Below are 22599 nucleotides of genomic sequence, written 5' to 3' on the forward strand. Positions count from 1 at the left end.
CAACAATCATCTTTCTGCCATCCAGTCACATAGGTCTCATTTGACATACAAGTCAGGACTCAACCACCAATATCCGGGCTCACATATGGCTTCTTCTCATAATGGGGTCCTTACAACTTTGAGCACCATGGATCATTGGTGGAACCTTATGAGGGTAGGGCATTGAGCATATCTAACACCCCCCCTTAATGTCCGCATATGAACTATCTCCTCCGCCCAATATCGAGTCTCTGAAGATGAACTTGAAGCAGATGCTTTGTGAGTGCTTTGGTGAAGATATCGGCTCCATTCTCCTTTGTTGGATAGTAGACCAATTTCATTATCCCATCCTCGATCAAATCACGCACATAGTGATATTGGATCTCTATATGTTTGGTGCGCATATGAAACACTAGGTTTTTTGCAATGGCAATGCAACTCTGATTTTCACATCTCATCACAATTGGTTCTTCATCCTGCACTCCCATATGCCATAGGATCCTTCTCAACCATACTGCTTCACATGCAACAAAACAAGCTACCTTGTACTTTTCTTCGGTAGAAGACAATGCCACTGTTGGTTTCTTCTTACTAATACAAGAGAAATTTCTTGAACCCAAAGAGAAACAAGAACCGAAAACTGACTTCCTAGAATCACTGTCTCCTGCCCAATCTGAGTCATAGTTCCCCACAAGAGAAGTTTCGAAACTATATGTGATACCATAGTCAAGAGTTTCCTTTAAGCATCTGAGCACCCACATCCCAGCTTTCCAATGACTCTCATGAGGTTTCTTTGAGAACCTGCTCAAAAGACCAACATCAAAACTGATATCTGGTTTGGTGTTACACAAGTAGATCAGAGACTATTGACCAACCTCTTACCAACCTCCCAATGTTTGCTAGTGTTGATGTATCCTCAATAGATAACTTTGCATTTACCTCCATAGGTGTAGCTATCTCCTTGCACTCGGTCATGCCAAATGCCTTTAAGATCTTCCATGTATACTTCTTTTGAGAGATGAAGATCTTTTCTAGCTCTTGCCATACTTCAATCCCCAAACCATAGTACAACAAGCCTAAGTCTGTCATTTCAAACTGAGAAATCAAAGCCTTTTGAGTTTGGTTGATCATATCTTCATGGTCACCTATAATAAGAAGGTCATCTACATATAGGAAAATCACTACAAACTTTTCACCATCCATGTAAACATACAAGTTAGCATCTAAGGCACATCTTTTGAAGTTTAAGCTTAAAAAGAACTTATCTATCTATTGGTACCATGCTCAAAGGGCTTGTTTCAAGCCATACAATGCCTTCTTGAGCTTTATAAACTTTGTTCTCAGAATGGGGAGCCTCAAACCCTAGAGACTGAGCCACGTATACCTCCTCCTTGAGGTCACCATTTACGATTACTGACTTAACATCCATTTGATAAACAAGCCACTACAAGTACTATGCTAATAGTGGTCATTCTGGCAGTTGAGGCAAATGAGTCTTGAAAATCAAACCCTTCAACCTGTGAAAATCCCTAGGCAACTAGTTTGGCTTTGTACTTTTCTAAGGTACCATCAGGCTTGTAATTTACCTTCTAGATCCACTTGGTGCCAATAACCTTCCGCTTTGTTGGCCAATCCACTAGCTCCCAAGTGTCATTCTTTATTATACTCTCATACTTGGCTTGCATAGCTGCCTTCCATGCTAGATCTGCAAGCGCTTCTTCTAAGTTAGTTGGCTCCTTTACTTCTCTCATAATCTTAGCCATCAAGGCCATATTGACTATGTGAGTAGAAGCCCTCCTTTGTTCCTCTATTCTTTGAGTCCTCCTTAGTCATCTGGCTTCTCCTCAACAGATATGGGCATAGGATTATTGTGACCATAGAGTTGCTTCACCCAATGTGGCAATGGCTTTTCTGATGGGGTGATGTCAGGTTGGTGAACTTTTTCCTCATCATGTGAAGATGATGCTTCCTCCTCCTTAAGGATAAGGACAACTCTTAGGACATGTTCATAGTGGACTACTTCTTTGCTGGATGATAAAGTGGAAGAACTTGCCTTCTTCTCCTCCACTGTATGCGACTGCTCCTTGAGCACCACATCACGGCTCGCGATGATCTTTGTCTCTTGGTTATATAATTTTTAAGTCTCCTGCTCATCATTATAACCCAATAAGATACATTTTTTTCTTTTTGGCTTTAACTTGCTTCTCTCCTCATCTGGAACATGTGCATAACATTCACATCCAAAATTTCTAAAATGTGAGACATATGGTTTCTTACCAATGTAGGCCTCATGATGTGTTTTTTTCTTGAGAGCCTTTGTGTAGCTTCGATTTAGAATTAGACTACAGTATTAATAGCTTTAGCCCAAAAGTGGTTAGGCAATCCCTTGCCCTTTAGCATGCATCTTGCCATCTCCATAATGGTGCGAAACCTACATTCCACAACACCATTCTGCTGAGGTGAGGCATCGCCAATTGATGCTTGATCCCTTTACTATTGCAAAAGTCTTCAAACTCCTTTGAGTTGAACTCACCACCACCATCTGTTCTAAATTTTTTCACACTTTTTCGTGTTAATACCATATTGGGGAATATGGGAATTTTTCATAAGTTTAGGACACGTGGTCAAATATTTGGATTTATCATAACTTGAAAACTATAACTCCAAATTGAGTGCTCTATAGCTCAATAGATTCCATTTTTCAAGCTCTTTCCAATGATAGGTCACATCATATGGTTTTGAGAAACTTATGGGCATGTTATCCGGGTGCCACCTTTATAGTATTCAAAAAATGGGAATTGGGAGATTCCCAAGCTCACTAATATTGTGTTTGTTTCATTCTCAACAAGTTTTAGCCATTCTAAATACTTACCCAAAATCTTGCCTTGTCACGAAGGAAGTACACCTACATCTTCTTAGTGTAATCGTCGACAATCAACATAAAATAAGAAGATCCCCCCAAGGCTTGTGTAGGCATCTTACCACACAAGTCGATATGCACCAACTCTAGAGGAGCCTATGCTCTATTCATACAAGCTTCACATGGTTCCTTCAATCCAGTCTACATGTAGGTGAGCAACCATATCTTCCTTGTGTATCTCCATCAACAGTGCAAATCCGATGTGTCCAAACCTTTCATGCCACAGCTTACTTGTGCCCACTCCAGCGGTGGCTGTATGAGCACTTAGCTCATATAGGTTGTTCCTTCTTTCTCCTTTGTCAACAACTTTGCCAACAGTGTCGAGAATTGTAATACTTTCACGCAATTAAAAATTAGTTGGTTAGTTCAAAAGTTAGTTAGTCAATTAATAAGTTAGTAAGGTTACTAACTAAAGACTAACTAAAGTAAAAACTAACTAACAGTAATAACTAATAATTTTTATTTAATTAAAAATAAAAGAAATCGAGAGTCATAATCTGATATTTTTCTTACATTGACAAGGATTGTAGCCACCCAACATGGAAATTACAATGTGATATTAGTCATTAGTGTCAATGTGTATAGTTTGGATGGTCTAAAAATATTAGATTTTTGGACAAAACTATCATATTTTAGATATTATTTATTGTAAATATCCTAAAAATATATGAAAATTTCTAGAATAGAATATCATGTTAAAAAAAGGTGGTTTTTAAAGCCAGTTTTGGAGATTTAATACAAAAAAAAGAATGATTGATGAAATCATGCGCATTGCGATTGCAATTTACAGGCAGTAAACAACACTTTGAACAGGGAGGAGTGATCTGGAAGAATTCTAGCCAAGTGTCTTGGAGTTTTAACTCCCCTTTTAGAGCTAGCGGAACTATTAGAATTGTGATTTGAGTATCAAATTGTTGATTTTTCCAAGATTCCCTCCATAAAGAGCTCTTCTTCTCAGCCACAATCCTTCTTATCTTGTTTAGATATAAATATGAGGCATGGGGAGCAATTAGAGAAGCACAAGGAGACCCCAAGAGGTTGCAAGAGAGAGATAGAGAGAGGGAGGTAGAAGGATACCCCTCAAAGACATTGTGAGAAGGAGCTTGAGAGAGAGAGAGAGAGAGAGAGAGAGAGAGAGAGAGAGAGAGAGAGTTTACCTCAAGAGGCTACGAGGGAGAGAGTTAGCTCAATTTCCCCTATCTCAATCTTTGACTAAGCCATCTTCTCTTACGCTCTCCCATCTCAAATCCATTCCTCCTTCTTTATCTCTCGAATCCACTTTGTGGACGATGGCCCCCAAGTGAAAGATCTCTCCAAATGTTGAAACTCCCACCACAACCAACGTGATCGTGAACCAAGGGACCGCAACTATGGGAAACACATCTCTTATGAATCAGGTGCATCCCATTGTATTAGGGAAAAGAAATTTGGAGAAAAGAATATTTATATTAATTATTGCAACTTAATTGAGCATGTTTCGAGATAATGAGTGTACTAGGAAAATTTTGTTCATCGCATTCATCTTAGGTGATCAATTAAAATTGCACTTAGAAGCTGTTAAATTCCACATACATTGCATGGAAATTTCATGCTAATATATCTATGAAAAGTTTCAAGAATACACATTAAACTGCAATTAAGCCAGATAGATTTTACGCATTTACATTCGTTTGCTTGGTGGAAATAATAGAAAAATCCTATTACATCTCCCAAAACATAGATTGAACTTGTGATAGAATACATAGGGTTCCTTTGAAGTTGAAAGCATTTCAAACCCTAAAGAGTTGAAAGGATTCTTCTCAAGGACGGTCTTGCTTGAAGCTGAAAGGAATTCAAAGTCCTTAAGTAACTATATAAATTACGCAACAAACCCTAGTTCAAATGAATACATAGGGAAGCCAATGTCCCAAATTGCAATCAACATTTCGAGGATATACCTTCATTCAAAAGAATGAGGAAATTAAATTAGGTTATCTCTGGAAACCTCATACGATAACAGAGATAAAGTTAAGACTTGATGCTATTGCATCAAATTGGAATTTCCTTCGGCATAGAGAACAAAGAATTGTCTAGTACATATTATGCACTTCTGCTTGTGTTTGTACTTAGGAAAACATGTTTGGAAAATGAGTCATCTAACAAAGGAATTGATAAATATGAAAATATTTCAAATTAAATTTAGGTTGAAACACCTGGGAAAGGTGTGTTGAGTACCCCCAACTAGCCACCAACCCTATCCAATGGGGTTTTTGATAGCCACGTCCGGAATGTGGAACGTCCGGAATGTGGACTAAACCCATCGTGAGAGGTCTCTCTGTAGAAACGTTTGGTCGTAGAGGATGCTTGGGTGCTAAGGGGGCTTTGGTTGTAAATCCCTTGCCTCTCTGGGTCCTACTTAGATGGTTTATGTGACTCGAGAAGGAATCTTAAGGCCCTATTACTAGTGCAAGGGCAGAAACTTGGAGGAAAATAAGACACATCCTTATAGACTTCGGGAATCGTCCAATGGATGGGATTTGTATCTCAGCTGAAATTTTAATATAAACTTTAATTTCAAGGAAATTTTCTCATCTGTTTTCGTGTTAGTGCATAAAATTACGTAAAGGAACATGTGACTAATGGGTTAATTAAGGAAGCTGTTTGTATGTGTTACCACTAATGTGTCCTTAGGTGTCATGTAGGAAATTTTGTCCCCTATTTTACCTTTGCAAATATTAATCAGGGCATATATGTGTAAAGAAACCCTAATTAGGGTTAGTTAGGGATTAGCTAGGGTTTATCTATAAAATGGCAACCAGCCAAATGTAGCAATATCACTTGATCATTGGAAGACATCTTGTTCTAGGTAACTTTCTTTCTTGTATTCCATTTTTTTAGCTATGGTAGCTTGCCATGTTAATGAATTTTAATCTCTTTAAATTTTTAGTTTGTCTTGTTGATTTCCTGTTTCTTTATCCATGGTTGGACATGGATGTTGAGAGTGGAAAAATACTGAATTTTTGACTAATTTTTGTTGTTTTTGAGGTCTAAATGATTGATATTTGATGAATTTAGAGTGATGTATGGTTGATAATGGAAGTGTTTGAGAGTGTTTTGGATGATATTAATTATTTTTTGGAATTTCATGATGATTTTTAGTGGAGATATGAAGCTCTGTGATGTTCTGATAGGTTCTGTTGAGGTTCTGATTGGTTCTGTATACCTTCTATATAGCTTCTGTTTTGTTCTGATTTTCTTCTGTATGAAGCATGGATTGATGATTGATGAAGCTTGAGATCTTTTGGAAGATTATTGAATATTTTTTGATAGTTTGGAATGGTTTGAATATGAATTATGAGGTTTTGATAACCTTCTGTAGACCTTCTATGTAGGGCCTCTATCTCTGCTCTGTAATTCTACTGTAGTTGCTCTAATACTGTACTGTACTGTTCTGTAGACCTTCTGTAAGTTTTCTGTAGAAAGTATGTGTGACTTTGGAAAAGTTTTATAACTTTTGGAAAGAATGAATCTAAGTTCAAAAGAGCTAAAACAAGTGGAAGAAGCAGCTGTTGAAGACTGAAGAGAAGATTGAGTGACAGTGACAGTAGTGAATTGTGAAAAGATATTGTAGTGGCTCTGGTGACTCTTCATATCAGATATAACTCTTGGGAGGTGCATCCAAGACCTAAGAAGGATTATTGAGAGTTATTATGAGAGTATTGTAGTGAGGAGATGATGTACTATTGAGAGAGAGTGTGTGTGTGTCAGAGATAGCCAATTCTATCAAAACAGTGTAATTGTATATGAGAGATTGAGAGAGAGAACAATGAAGACATTGAAGATGAATACTATGTGATTGATTTCCATTCAAAGATGGTGTATTATTCTATTTTCTTTGTTATATTGATGGATTCTATGAAGAAGTTGAAGATTATGGTTGATTCTATCAAATCCGTGGGAGATATCTACTATGATGTTGCGTGAAGATTTGCTGTTTTCTTTGTCTTGATGATCAAAAGAATGAAATACAAGCTTTTTGATGTTACAAGATAGATTTTCTTGCAATAGAATCCCCTTTTCCTTGGTGTTCCTCTTGGGGCTCCATGTTTTTGGTGCACAGCTGGGGAAACTTGCCATCAACAAGCACCAGAAGAGGTTGAAAATGAAGGAAATGGCATTGCCAAGAAGAGGAGAATTCAATGGATGTTTGCAAAGTTCCTTATTCCACTGAAGAGTTTGCAATTCTCATTATCAAAGCCACTTTCCACAAGAATTTCATCTGAGAAGCCCAAGGATGCACCAAAATCTGTTAGAGAACCAGGCCTCGAAGCGGCATCTACAATGCCCGGTCCATGAAAATTTTCCAAAGAGAGTGCTCTCAACCATCACACAAGAACACAAGCTCACAGAAAATCTCACAATGATTTGCATCTTCACTCTCATCCTCATCACAATCCATGAAAAAACTGAAGCACAAGAGGAGGTGAGAGGTCAAGTTTGAGCTCGAAAGAGAGAGAGAGAAAAGAAAGAATGCGTGCAAGATAAGGGTGAGAGGTGGTTACATCACCCCCAACCACCTTTCTTCGCATGACCCCTTCAACTTCTCTTTTCTTTTATTATTATTAAAAATGCTTTACATTATCTTCTAGACCTTTGAACTAGGTCTTTAAGCTAAAATGAAAAGAAGTAGAACCAACACACCCATCTCATGTGGAAGGCTTTTTTTTACCATGGTTTTATAATTGCGGATTGGCTAATAACCATGGCATGATACATTATTTTGGATTTGACTTGAAGAGCAAAATACGTATGTAAGACAAAATGTTACATTGAAGCTCAAAAATTATGTCAAAAATAGCACATCTTGGGGGGTTAACATCATCCCACAATGGCAGAAACATATCACCATCATGATGCATGCTCTATGTGGTGGACTATTTTCTCTTCCTGTTGAAGCAACAAAAACTTGCATCTTGGTGGCAAATTGTTTGGGAACAAACTAAAGAGCAGAAACAGAGAGAATGAACATCCATGGAATATTTGTCATTCATTGAGAAGTTTCTAGAAATCATCAAGGGGAGATTGTGAAGAAGCTTCAGGAGTCCTGGTCTGTGGAGGTTCACAAAACCAAGAAGGAAAAGAGTTGGAATCTATTCGTGGATGCTCAATAGCAAGATACATGGGATGCTTGTGTACTGACAATCTTCTGTTTGTCCAATAGCAACCCATTGGAAGTTGGTAGACAGAGTGTTTTTCACAACATACACTATTGAAACCCTCAGAAGCTGGCATTATTATAATGATACAACAATGATCCTAAGAAGAATGAGTTTTGATACTTTTAGAATGGAATATCTTCCCCTCTGTAGTGGTTTGGAAGCCGAATTTAGAGATGTTGAAAAGAAGGAAGTAGAGGAGATGTTGGCCAAAGAATCCCTCAGAGACTAAAGCCCTCTTTGATACTATCCTATTGATTATAGACCAACTGGTTGGAGCCAACCTCTTGATGAATGATGCAATAAAGAGGCAGGCGTTAGAACGAGTCCAGAGGTACATAATAAGAGAGAAGGCAAAAATCAAAGCTGAGAATGAGCTTGCAGCAGAAGCCTCCTTTGATGACCTAAAAGCACTCTTTACAGAAATACCCATGGCGAATCAAGGTCCCCTTCCTAGTCATATTTTTCCTGGAAATATCAATGACCGACCAGCAAATGTAGTCCCATTGCCAGTTTTTAAGGGAGAGTACAATGAAGACCCTGATCTTTATGTAGCAGAATTTATGGTAGCATGTGTGGCTAACAATGCCAGAACCCCTGAGCATTAGTTAGCAATATTCCCCGTCACTTTTAAGGGCGCACCATTTCAGTGGTATGAGAGACAAGCAGCAGGAACTTTTGGCACTTGGGACAATCTAAAGTTGGCCTTCCTTACTAAATTCAGACGTGAAGGTTTTGAAGAGCGGATGTGAGAGGAGTTCATGAACCTAAGTCAGTCCTCTGGAGAAAGAGTAGAAGGTTATGTATCGCAAATGGAATCCATCCTGAAGAGATGGACTAACCATCATCTAGACGAAGGCATTGAGAAAAGAGTGTTTCTCATGGGCCTACAACCAGAAGTTCGCAAGTTCATGGAATTGAGAAGACCAGTCAATCTGCAAGCTGCAGTGGAAGGTTCAAGATTGTATGGCGAAGTTGAAGCAAAGTTGTCAATGACTCCAGGAAGAGGAGTTTTTACCTCCTCCCATGCCAAGAATGGTATACCCACCAAATGCAGTCCCAGGGACAGTTCCCTACCCCTATCCCCAGATGCAAACAATGTCGCAGTATAATGCACCTAACCCACTGTGGTCACCGCAAACGAGAGTGCCTCAAATGATGGTTCAACCACAACAACAGTGGCCTCAAACAGTTCATCCAATGGCGACTCAACAACAGTGGAACCCTACCAACTAGAATCAACAACCCCAAGTCTGAGTAGGAGCTCTGAATCAGAACCAGAACAGAGGACCCTCTGGATTGACCCAACTAGTATATATAGTAATTACTGAGCAGCTACAAACGCTGAAGGTGAATACCGCCAATATATCCACTCCTGTGGAAGCTGGAAGAGATGTGATGTGCTCTAATACATGGTGTGGAAAGTGTCATCAAGTAGGACATTTAGCCACTCAATGTACCTGAAAACCAACCATTCTTGGAGCCTTCTGTTCTTACTATTTGCAGAAGAACCATACAGAGGATATTTGCTCTCTGAAAGAGATGCATGAACGAAGACAGAAGGATGAAAATGCAAGATTCAACTTGCTAGAATCCAAAATGACAACACATGATATTGAACCAAAGCCTAGGGAATTTGGACCTAATTTTGGTCCAAGGAGGTTTTCCTCTCAAAGTTACAGAGGACGACAGTCTGGTGGTGGTCAGAGATCAGAGGTGGAATGTTATAGGTGTGGAGAAAAGGGTCATATCTCCCCAAATTGTCCAAACTCTAGACGATCTGTGGATTACAAGCCCTTATGCAATCGATGCAAAGGAGAAGGCCACACTACAAAGGACTGTCCAAGCCCAGCCCTTGTAAAGGCCAATGGCACTGATAGCCAATAGAAGGTACAAGAGCCTGCCTCCGACTCAGTAGAGTTGGAAATTGTTGCTGTTACACGCACAAAGAAGAAGGAACCAGTTGTTCAGAACGAAAATAATTCTCCTACCAAGACTATGAAGTTCAACCTACCAACAGAGGGACAGAGCAGTATAGGACAAAACAGTGCAATACAGAGCGCTGTAGTACTACAGAGAGTTACAGAGACAGTCCCAAAAACAAGACCAGAGGTCCAGGAGATAGATGAGATAGAAGCACCTCCAGAAACAGAAGAAGTGCCGATGCTGCAATTATTAGAAGAAAAAGGAAAGATGAAAATGGGTATAATCCCATTCCCCGGCCGGTTGGAGAAGCATGTGGATCCTATCAAAGATTATGACTTGGTCAAAGACCTAGACACTTTTAAACCAAACTTAACATTTCGACAGTTAATAATGCTATCTTCTAGCTGTCGAAAGAAATTCAAAAGCATCTTGACAAGAAGATGTGGACTAAGGATCGCTCCTTCAACAACGACCAAGAGCAATAAGGCCCCGGAGCCTGTAAAGGAAGTAGATGTGGCTAACGCCTTCCTAGATCCTCGAACCCCATAGATTAGTGTATGGATAGAAGGATGCTTTATTTTAGATGCATTGATTGATGGAGGCTCATCAGTAAACATAATGACAGATGTGACAATGAAGGACTTAGGGTTGCAAGGAATTCAACCTACATAGTGGCTTATTAGATTGACAGACCAAAGCAGAATCAAACCTTTGGGCGTCCTCCCATACGTAAAAACAACCCTTGCAGGAAGAGACTATTGGCTAACATACGTAATGGTCAAACCAAATTCTTATTGGACTTCATATCTTCTGTTGTTGGGAAGACCTTGGCTTTTTGAAGCAAGAGCCAGGACGGATTGGTTCAAAGGAACCCTAACCCTAGGCAGAGGACCCAACAAAGTGGTTTTAAAGCTATATGGATCGCAAAAAGGCAATGGATCCACATCCATCGAAGTCATAACTGACTCCTCCAATGAGGTAACAGATGGTACATTAGGAGATGAAGAGGTTGTTAAGCAGATGTTTCCTAAGAAAACAGAGGCACAGTCCCTAACATTGGGCACTGTAACCCAATTGCCAAGGGAAGCAAAATTCTTGTCCATGGGAGAATACCTCCTGCCTCAACTAGAATTAACTTCTGAAATCACCTCTGATAGTGAAATAAAAGCATGGATGTACTGTTCTCCCTGTTACATGACAGTCACAGAGACAGAATAGAGGCAGAATAGATATAGAGCAGATACAGAGACAGAGCAAAGACAGTACAGTTATAGAGTAGAGACAAAGCAGAGATAGAGCGAATACAGAGACAGTCTCACAGAGACAATAACAGACACAGAGCCAGAGCCAGAGCCAGAGCCAGTGCCAGAAGCATAGTCAGAAGCTGTGATAGAAGCACAAGCAGATGTAGATGCAAAAGATTTGTTCTTCTCCTACAGAGCCTCTACAAAAGCAAAGATAGAGCCTCTAGAGGAAGAGGATGAAAATGATGAGGAAGAAAATAAAATAGGTTATGAAAGTACAGATGAAAAATTTCCTCTGATAATGGATGATCTTGTTGATGACCCTACAGAGACCTCAGAGGTCGAAGATCTCAGGGTGCTAGATGGAATGACCATGGTTCCATTTGGGTTGACCAATGGACCACAAAGTATGCAGAATCTGTCTAAGCAATGGATTAAAAGCATAAAAATTAAGTTCGCCAATGGCTCCTGTCGCCCTAACTGTTCGGTCCAGAGAAAAGATGATGATGATGCCCCATGCCAACAGAAGCCAAAGCCGTCAGAGCCCCGGCCTCTAGAAGGGCCATGCTATGTGACATTCCAGGATGCATCCTCTGAAGATGAATCCCTAAGTCCAAAAGAAATTACCACTCATATAGAAGCAAACAAAGCTCTGATACCCTTCTAGCAACCTCAACAGACGAATGAGTCATCTGTTCAGAAGGAGGACACTGGTTTTAGTGGAACATCAGATGAGGATACTACTCTCTTGAAAGAGTCAAACCTCTACCTAGAAGCAATCCGTGGGATATTTATCCGCAAAGTGGAAGGTGAAAGACAAGTAACGTTCTTGGATACTGACAGTACTGAACATCACCTGAAAGTGGGTCTCAATCTTCTAGAAGAAGAACTAGTGGTCCTGTGAGACCTACTCAAAGAGAACTTAGATGTGTTTGCTTGGTCATATAAAGACCTAAAGGGGATTGATCCCACAGTATGCCAACATCATATTGACCTAGAGCCCGATGCCAAACCTGTAAGTCAAAGACAAAGGTGAATGAATCCTAATTACTCTGCTCTAGTGAAGGCTGAAACTTCTTGAAGTAGAGTTCATTTATCCTGTGGCTAACAGTGAATGGGTTTCACCCATTGTGGTAGTACCCAAGAAGAACAGGAAACTTCGAATATGTGTCAACTTTCAAAAGCTCAATTTGAAATCTAAGAATGATCAGTTTCCTATCACTTTTATAAACCAACTGTTGGACACAGTGGCAGGCCATGAGCTTTATTCCCTCTTGGATGGATTCAGCGGATATAACCAAGTCCAAATTGCAGAAGAGGACTAATCCAAAACAACCTTTACCACAGAATGGGGGACCTATGCCTATAGAGTGATGCCATTTGGGCTCTGTAATGCTCCTACCACCTTCCAACGAGTAATGATGGTTGCCTTTCAGAATCATTTGCATGATTTCATTGGGGTGTATCTTGACGACTTTTATGTCTATAGCTTAATCCGCGAGCATTGGGGACACCTAGAGCAATGTTTTGATAGATGCCGAGAGTATGGGATTTCTCTCAACCTCGAAAAATGTGTCTTTGGCGTCTCATCAGGAGTGGGCCATATTGTCTCGGCACAAGGGATTGCAACAGTCCCTGCCAAGATTGAGAAGATTGCTGCCTTAACAACACTAACAAGCCTCAAGCATTTGAGAGGATTTCTTGGCCATGTGGGCTACTATAGAAGATTTATTGCACATTTTGCAACCAAGGCAGCCCCTCTCCACAAGCTTCTAAGGAAAGATACTGATTTCCTTTGGACTGATGACTGTGAAGAAGCCTTTAATACCCTAAAATAGTGTCTTATCCAAGCACCTATCTTGCAGCCTCCTGATTGGACGAAGGAGTTCCATGTGCACACAGATGCATTAGTTGAAGGGCTAGGCGCTGTCCTATGTCAAAAGGCCCCCTCTAAATTAGATCAACCAATTTATTATGCAAGTTGAAAGGTCATTGATAGGGAATAGAACTACACAATGACAGAGCTTGAATGCTTAGCAATGGTGTTTGCACTAGAGAAGTTTCGACACTATCTATTGTCAATGCATTTCAAGTCCTATGTGGATCATGAAGCCCTGTCCTTCTTGATGAAAAAAAAAAGTTAAAGGACGACTGATGAGATGGTTGCTCCTATTCTAAGAGTTCGATTTTGAAGTGGTCACTAAGCCATTTCCATGTCCTAGCTGATCATCTATCACGAATCCCTCAAACTGTAGAAGAAGAATAGGATGACCCAGACCTTCCTGATGCTTCTTTATTTCTAGTTGAAACAGTTACTCCCTAGTATGCAGACATAGCCAACCTCCTGGCAACTCAACAGTATCCTCCTGGCATCTCAAGTCGTGAGAAGAAGAAGCTTCTGTTAGAATAAGTCCCCTACACTTTGCTAGGCAGTGCATAATACAAGAGAGGCAAAGATGAAGTGCTGCGAAGATGTGTTGCAGGGGATGAAATTGGCATAGTATTGAAAGCATGCCATGATGAACCATGTGGTGGACACTTCGCGGGAGAAGGGACATCCAGGAAGGCTGTGTTAGTAGGATATTGGTGGCTGACCCTCCACAAGGATGCATATGACTATTGTAAGAGATGTGATGCTTTTCATCAAATGGGGAAACCCACCAAAATAAGTGTCATGCCACTGCAACCCATTCTTCCCCTAAAGCCATTCAAGAAGTGGGGGATTGATTTCGTGTGTCCCATTGATCCACCTACTAGACAGACGGAAGTAAAACAAATACATCTTAGTATGTACCGATTATGTCACAAAGTGGTGAGAAGCTAAAGCCCTGAAGCAGGACGATGGTAACAGCGTAGCCTTGTTCATGTACGAGAATATTATCACCTGTTTTGGAAGTCCCCTTGAGTTGGTAAGTGACAAAGGTACTCACTTCCTTAACAAAATCATGGAGGAGCTGACAGAACTGTATAAGATCCACCATCGCAAGTCCACTCCCTACTACCCTAGAGCCAACGGCCAAGTTGAAGTCACCAATCGCATCCTTTGCTCGATCGTGACAAGAAAGATTGTCGCACATCGTCGTGACTGGGACGATCAACTTGCAGAGGCCCTCTGGGCATACAGAACCTCCCATAAGGCAGCTACAGGACAGACCCCTTTCTAGCTAGTGTATGGGATAGAAGCCGTCTTTCCTATTGAACTAGAATTGCCCTCTTTGCGAGTGGAAATTAAAGAATGCTTGGGAGATAATGAGTCACTCCAATGCCATCTCCTGCACTTGGAATGCTTGGATGAGATACGACGGATGGCCCTACAGTGCATGAAAACCACTCAAGCGCGACGCAAGGCCTATCATGACAGTTTTATCAAGCAGCACACAGAGTTCAAAGAAGGTGATCTTGTTCTGGCCTATGATTCGATATTTGGCAAGTTTCCTAGCAAGCTTCAACAACAGTGGATGGGCCCATATAAGGTACTTGCTATCAATCCTAATGGCTCTATTCAGGTGCAGATCATTGATCCCTCTAATGATCCCTTCCTGATCAATGGCTATCATCTGAAGACGTACTTCCCTCCCTGGGGAATTTGACAATCGCAGTCGACCTACCCTTTCCCTTTTGGGCGTCGCACTGTCCTTCTCGTCATGTTTTTGATAGCCCTTATGATTCTTCTCATGAGGCGGTCTCGTTCTGCTAACCCCTTGTCGCAGAAACATCTCAACTCGACCTTGTTCTCTTCTCATCTGATCCAACAACGGTGGTGAGGTTGGTCCTAACACATGGTATTTCTACCATTTTTGTTCTTACGAAAAAAAAAGAAAAAAAAAGAAAAAAAAACAAGAAAAAGAAAAAACAAAACAAACAAAACTGTTAGGGGAGAAAAGGAAGAAATTCCCTGTCATAACAAACCTTGTTCCAAGAAAAGGTGGAAACACCCTTGGGCGAGAAGCTAACTGTGGAAAAGGTGGTTACAACCCACAATTTAGGATAGCTGACTCACGAGCATAACCTTTCTAGCAAGTAATTCGAAGCCACCTCCCTTGGTGCGCTATCTCTACAATATCAGTCCATCTGCCCTTGTTAACATACGACTCTTCTTACAAGTCATTGAAGTATGGGATTTGTAGGCTGCCTCCCTGGGTACGCCTCCTCCTCACAATCGTGATGACAACAACAACCAACATGATTTTCATCACCAACCCCTTGAATGATGCGAGCTTTCATCCTAACAGGATGGGGACATGAGTATGGGTTGCCCTTTGTATCTATCAGAGAGTGAGATAGAGGGTGAGCTGAGTGACTAGTCTTTCTCTTTAAATCAAATGAGAGATGAGATGTGTGAATGGAGTGTTGCACATACGGGATGGGCCTCTCAATATACAATGCACGATTTGTTTCTATGCACTGCACCATAAGGCTCCCTGGCCTTCCTTCTTGCATTGTATGCCGGCACAGGGTGGGATGCACAGTTGCACCATCAAATGCGCACAAGGCATACAATCTCTGCACAAGTGACGGCGGCGAGGATTACATCAATGGGTTTCAGGAATGGGTTGCCCTCTATGTCTTTCAACAGAGCGCGAGACAAAGGGTGGGCTGAGTGTGACTTGTGTTTCTTCAATCAATTATCGAGAGGTAAGGATTGAGGGACGTTACAACAATTGGAGTTAGGTATGTTTCTGTTCCTCTATGCACCCACGAGTTGGGTCTTTGCCATCAGCACAGGACACGTCATTCTGTTCTATACACTACACTGCAAGGCTCCCTGGCCTTCCTCCTTACACCTATGCTAGATGGGCGGGATGCACTAATGCACCATCAATTGTGCACCTTGTCATACTCCCTCTGCACCATTCCCTTGTTGATTCCTAAACTGGGTGTGAGCTATGGGTTTCATCATTATTTCCTCGAGTGATGTTCGTAATGGGACGAGTGACTGTTATCTCATTCCATCTGAGTGCTCGTGAGTTGAGTGCAATATCCCTCATCATCGACGACTTTCCTATGATTCCTTCAGCCAGCTACCTCCCTGGGTGTTGCCACATGGTCCCTGCCACGAAGGACGAAGGACGTGTGCTGTGAAGACACCTTGTTATCTCTTGCAGTTGATAATGACCCAAGACGCAATCTCGATCGTCGACATTCCTCCTCGACAATATGGGCCAAGTTTTTCTAATCCTACACCTTTTGTTTTTTAGTGACGATTATGTCTTAAGTGTGGGGACGTTCGTGGTTGGTTTGATGTGAGGTACCAGGCCCTTGATGTTCAATTTACATTTCTTGCTAAGGTTTTAAGTGTGTGGACGCGTCCCTACGCGTCTATGATGCATATCCCCATGCATATATCCTGCTATGATCATGCATCTATGCCATGACTTCATTTTATCCTGCAAGGGTCCCTTCCCCACTCTTACATTCTATTTCACCCTATCCCCGGAGCTGTTCTTTGACCGTTTTTCTTTATTCTTTGTTTCGCGATTTTTCCATGCGAACGCATCCTATGTTCGCCAGAATCTCAATCCAACCCTTGTTTGGGCAAACGGTTCTAAAGTTATTAAATTTTTAAGCAATTCTCGTAAATTGGATGGTTGTCCATGTGAACGCAACCTTATTGCTTCGAACCCTGATCTCATGTGCCAACCATGTCCTACCCATTCCCCCTAACAATTTTCCTTTTTACTCCATGTCATTCTGATGCACGGTTCATCCGTTATTCATTTTTGCGTGTTTTCGGGTCCTTTTCGTGTCTATTTTTCACATTTTTCCATGTGAACCTGTCCTATGTGCATCAAAATTCCAGTTTAATTTGGCACTCGTGTCCTACCAGCCTTTCCCCCACTTTTTCCTTTTTCCTCCCCCCCTTTCGACTATCGGATTTTTAGTCATTAATTTTTCCAAGTGTTTTTTGATGCATTTTTTGTGTTTTTTCCATGTGAACCCCTCCTAATTTCCCCCAAACTGAGCTTTGATGCACCAGCCCTATGAATCGCTTTCTTTTGGATAATTTTTCTTTTTACTGTCCTCTATTCCAGCACACGGTTCTTCCCGTATTAATTTGTGAGTCCATTTTCGAGTCTGTTTTTGGGGTTTTTTCCATGTGAACGCATCCTATCTTGCTCGGAACTATGTTTTGCCATGATAGGTTTGTTGGCCACATTGTTCTGCATAATTTTCCTTCTTTTCGTACTTCGTTTTGATGTGCGTATTTTCCGATATTAATGCCCATATGTGTTTTCGGGCTTGTTTTTTGCTTTTTTCCCATGTGAACACCCTGATTTTTCCTCGGAACCCGTGTTGCATGTTTCCATCATTTTCCCCTCGTCTCGTGGCACATTTTTCCTTTTTATGAATTTTTGAATCGAAGAACAGTTTGGATTTTATTAATTTAATTCTTTTTTGCCATGTGGCCAAGTTCTTGGGTCGCGCGTGAACGTGCATGTTCCTGGTTTTACGTGCTTCGGGTCGCCCTCGTGGCATTTGTGGTTTGCGTATCACTGTCCCTGCCCCGTTTGATCCCGTCCCTGCAAATTTTTTTACTCCCACCCCGCGCATGTGCGCGAAACAGGGGATGCGTTTTTTTGTACATTCCTATTCAATTTCTTTTTATTATTAAAAAAAACAACCAAACAATCAAATAATACAATCAAACACACCACCAGCCACATATACACAATAAAAATAAAATTTTTTACTTAAAAATAAATAAATAATAATTACAAATAAAAAATAATACCAATTCTAATAAAAAATAAACAAATAACAACAAAAACAACCAAAGAGAAAAAAGAAAAAGAAAAAAATGAGAAAAAAAAGCAACACAACCAAAGAAAAACAAAAGAGAAAAAGAAAAAGAGAAGAAAAAAAAAGAAACAAAAAAAGAAAAAAACGTACCTTCTCGTTCATCTCCAACCTCCTTCTCTCCTCCTCCACCCACCTCCTTCTCCCTTTCTCCATCTTCCCTTGTGCCTGCTGCCCGCCGTGTGGACAAACTCCCTCCTCCCCATCGATTCCTTGTCCCCCCTATGCCCCTCCTACCTCTCCCTCCTCCCTCGTCGATCGCCTCCCGTCGCCCCTGCTAGTTGTCGTCCTCCTCCATCTCACCGTGGAGCGCCTCACCCTCGCCATTGCGGCCGCGCCTATCGCCCGTCGTCGCCTCGCTGGTCGCCGCTTGCCGTGGCCGCCATAGCCCGCCACTACCTCCTCTGCCGTCCTGTTGGCCCATCCCCCCCCCCCCCCCCCCCCCCCCCCCCCCCCCCACCTCCCAACCACCCTAGTTAGTTTCACTAACCATAGTTCCATTTCCTAACCATAGTTAATTAAACTAACCCTAGTGAATTAAACTCACCCCTAGTTAGTCTAACCTAACCATAGTTAACCTAACCTAACCCTAATTAGACTAACTCACCCATAGTTAACCTTCCTAACCCTAGTTAAATTAATTAACCTTAGTTAGTTTAACTAACCCATAGTTAATCTCACTAACCACAGTTAACATTAACTTAACCTTAGTTACATTAACTTACCCTTAGTTAGTCTAACTTACCCACAGTTAATTAACCCTTGCCCACAATTAATTAACTCACCCACAGCTAATTAACCCTAACCCACAGTTAATTAACCCTTACCCAGAGTTAATTAACTCACCCACAGTTAATTAACCCTAACCCACAGTCAATTACCTTACCCATAGTTAACCTTATCTAACCCTAGTTAGATGACCCTAACCCTAGTTACCCTACCCTAACCATAGTTAGATTGACTAACCCTAGTCACCCAACTAACCCTAGTTAGACTAACCTAACCTTACTTACACAGACTAACCACAGCTTAGCTTAACTAACATTACTTACTAGACTCCCCTCACTAACCATAACCTAACTTAACAAACTCCACTCACCTAACCAACCTAATTGATTTACCTCACTAAATTCACTTAATCAAATTTCTCAGACTAAACTCACTTAATTCACTTACCCTACTCAGTTAGCCCCCGTTCCTGCCCTTTCTCCTCTGTTGTTCTCCCGTTGTGTACGGGTGTGCTAGCGGGCGTTCATGAGTGAGGACGCGCTTCCGACTTGTCCGTGCAGTGGAGTATTGCCGTCAGTTGTTCACGCGCACCCTGGGTATCACCTTTTATTTTCCAACCTGAAAAATACATAAAAATACATAAAAAATAAACATAAAACACATAGAAATTCCAAAATTTCATTTAACATTCAGAAAAAATACAGTTTTTTTTTTGAAAATTTACCAACATTGTTGAAATCATTTGGAATATTTTTAAGGTGAAAATTGAAAAAAAAAATTGCAAAAAAATTAAAATTTGAAAAGTCCTTCAAAAATACATGTAAAATGAGTAAAATTCATTAAAAATAAGTAAAAATATAGAAATAAATTCAAAAAAAATCCATAAACCCCCATTGCCCCTTTTTCTACTAATTTCTTAATTGAATATTCTTCCAATAATGGAAAAATATTATTTGAAGCCAAAAATCCTAATTTTAATACTTCACTTTATAAAAAATCATTTTAAATTCTAAAAATCAGTTAGAAAATCATGGATGAATTAACACATATTATTGACACTTGCTAGATATTTGAAATCTCACTCTTACACTTCATAACATATTCATGTGTCCTATATCCCGATTTAATTATTTTTATTATTAAAAAAATAAATAACAGGAAAAGAAAAAAATAACAAAACAAATAAACCAAACCAAACAATATACAAAATACAAACACATCTAAAATACAATTGAAAAAACCATAAATAAACAAAATAATAATAATAATAATAATAATCAAATCCAAATAAAACAAAAACACCAAGATACTTTATTTTTTCCAGTCACAGTGGTATTTGTTTTTTTTTTTACTAGATTCCTTGCATTTGGGGACTTCTCCGTGCGCCTTCAGTCCATTGCATACACACCCCTACGAGGTATTTATTTTGTGAGATTTATTCATTTTCATTATCCCTTAACCACAATTAATTACTAAAATGAACTATATTCACCCACTTTTCCACGCGCATTCGTGCTAAACACACAAATTTTTTAATTTAAAAATCAACCAGCTGTTCACTTTGCATGCGCTATGTGTGCTTAAGAGGCACCTTAAATTTTTTTATAAAAATGAACCAGCCGTCACAAAAAAAGCACGTGCTGGCAAAAAAAAGCGCTCCACATCACCATTAATTTTTAATTAATGAATTTGCATTTAGAGACCCCAGACTAGAAATCGTAGTCCGGGTTTCGTGGGGTTTCGTTTAAGCAACGTTTTACCCTAATAATTTGTAATTAAAATTTTAAGAAGGAACCGTCGTTTTCTTATTAAGGTTTATAACCTAATAAAAAGTCACCCATTGTTAATAATTTCTTAAAATGAATACTTCATTAAAATCATTTCCCCTCATTGCACTTGTTCCCCTTTTTAATAAACACACTTCGTGGGATGGGCGCATAAAGTCCTCTTAGTTGAAATTGTGGGTCAAGGTTATGGTCAGGTCCTAATTTAGATTTTTATGGTATTATGGTTTGTCTATGTGCTACAATTACGGGTGCGGTTTCTAGTTTTTTTTTTCCTGATACGGGGTTTTGGGTGCCTGTTTGTTGCATCGCATGAAGTTTTCGGTCGCACATGTGTAGAGGTCATGTCGAATTTTTTCTAGGATGTGGGTTGTTTGGGGTGGTAAATTGGTTAGTTATGTCTATGTGTGTGTCCTTTGGATTGATTTATTTTTTATAGCCCTTTGGTTGTTTTGTAGGCATTCTTTGTGATTGTCTGTGTTGTGGTGTGTGTGTTTTCCATCTGAATGGTGCCTCACGCTTCTCCTCCTATCCAGTATGTCTCGTTGATTAGTAGGGATTATTCTTCCCTACTGGCTTTTGAGCCTATAGCGAAAGCATGACTTGCGACTTTCGTGGCTGCTTCATTTCCATCGATTCTAGATGATCCATCCCTGTGTGATGAGTTCCTTGCCTCATATAGCAAGAAGTCGGGCCTGGTTCATGGTGCTACCATGGTGTTGACACCCTGAGGTTTAGGGAAGGCTTTGTCTCTTTCCTACAAAGGAGAACCCTTTGTTATAGCTAGACAATTATTCTCCAACGATGAGATTTTCAAGCTATTACAGAAGCAGACCAAGCAGATTCTGGATGTCAAGAAAGTGATAAACACTTCAGGAGTATCTTTTTCCATGATCACTGATCCTCTTTGGAAGTTAGTCTGCCAGTTTCTCCAAGATAGGTTTATGTCTGCCAAGACACCATCCCATTACTTGTCCAAAGAGCTCTTCACAGCTTCCGGGATGGTGTTAAAAGGGGTGGTTGTTGAGATTGGAGTACTTAGCTGCTTACAAAGATGGACCAACATTTTCTCAAAGCAACCAGAGGAAATGTTATAAATGTCACATATGGATCCTACATGTATGCTTTCTTGACATACTCAGGCCTAAAGAAGGGTGTGCTACCACCTCCTCCATCTGATCCAGTACCTCCCCCTCCACCTTCAGAAGAGTCAGAACCTATTGACATAGAGGATCTTGATTCCCCTCCTTCATTGGTCATTCAGCGAAAGTGCTTGAAGCGTGTGGCAGATAAAACTCCCTTAGTTCTTTCTTCAGTCACAATTCTTGCTACATCTGGCAGTGACCTCCCTGCTTATCTCACATGTAACAATTTGTTCAGGGCACATAGAGAAGGTTCTTTGGAGATATCATTCCCTTCACTGAACATTTTAGTGTCGAGAGATGCCATTCCATTCCTCTATAAAGACATTCAGAGTTCGATTGAACTTTCAGTGACAGCTTGTGCTCAACAGTTGTATGCTTTTTTCTATGAAGAACTAATGCAGTCCAAAGACCAGTTGCATAAGGCAACCTCAGAGTTAGCCTCTGCTAAAGACACACTTGCATATCTGTTTAAGCAGATGGAGCAACAAACCCAAATGATTGAGACCTAGAGAGAAGATATATCTTCTTTGAAGATTCAATTAACAGAAGCTCAGTCAGAGGTCACTAAAGTTTCAAAGGAGAAAGAGAGGATGTCCAAAGAAGCTCAAGAGTTTCAGACTCTTTTAGATGCAAAACTGTTAGCCTTACAGACTACTCATAACATAGTGGAATCACAAGCTTCCCAAATTAAGCAGTTGCAAGACCAACTAGCAGAGTCACGGTCTATTCCTCCAAGCCCCAATGTTCCTACGATTCCTTCTATCTCTAAGCAGGACTTGAGAGTTCTCCAAAGACAGGCCACATTGTGTCCATTGTTCCAAGATAAAGTTGAAAGATTGAAGTCCATGATGGATTTTTTATGGTCTACATTTGAGCACT

Source organism: Lygodium microphyllum, chromosome 11 (genome assembly GCF_053477565.2).
Source record: "Lygodium microphyllum isolate KBCC chromosome 11, Lygodium_microphyllum_v1.1.10, whole genome shotgun sequence".
Lineage (NCBI taxonomy): Eukaryota > Viridiplantae > Streptophyta > Polypodiopsida > Schizaeales > Lygodiaceae > Lygodium > Lygodium microphyllum.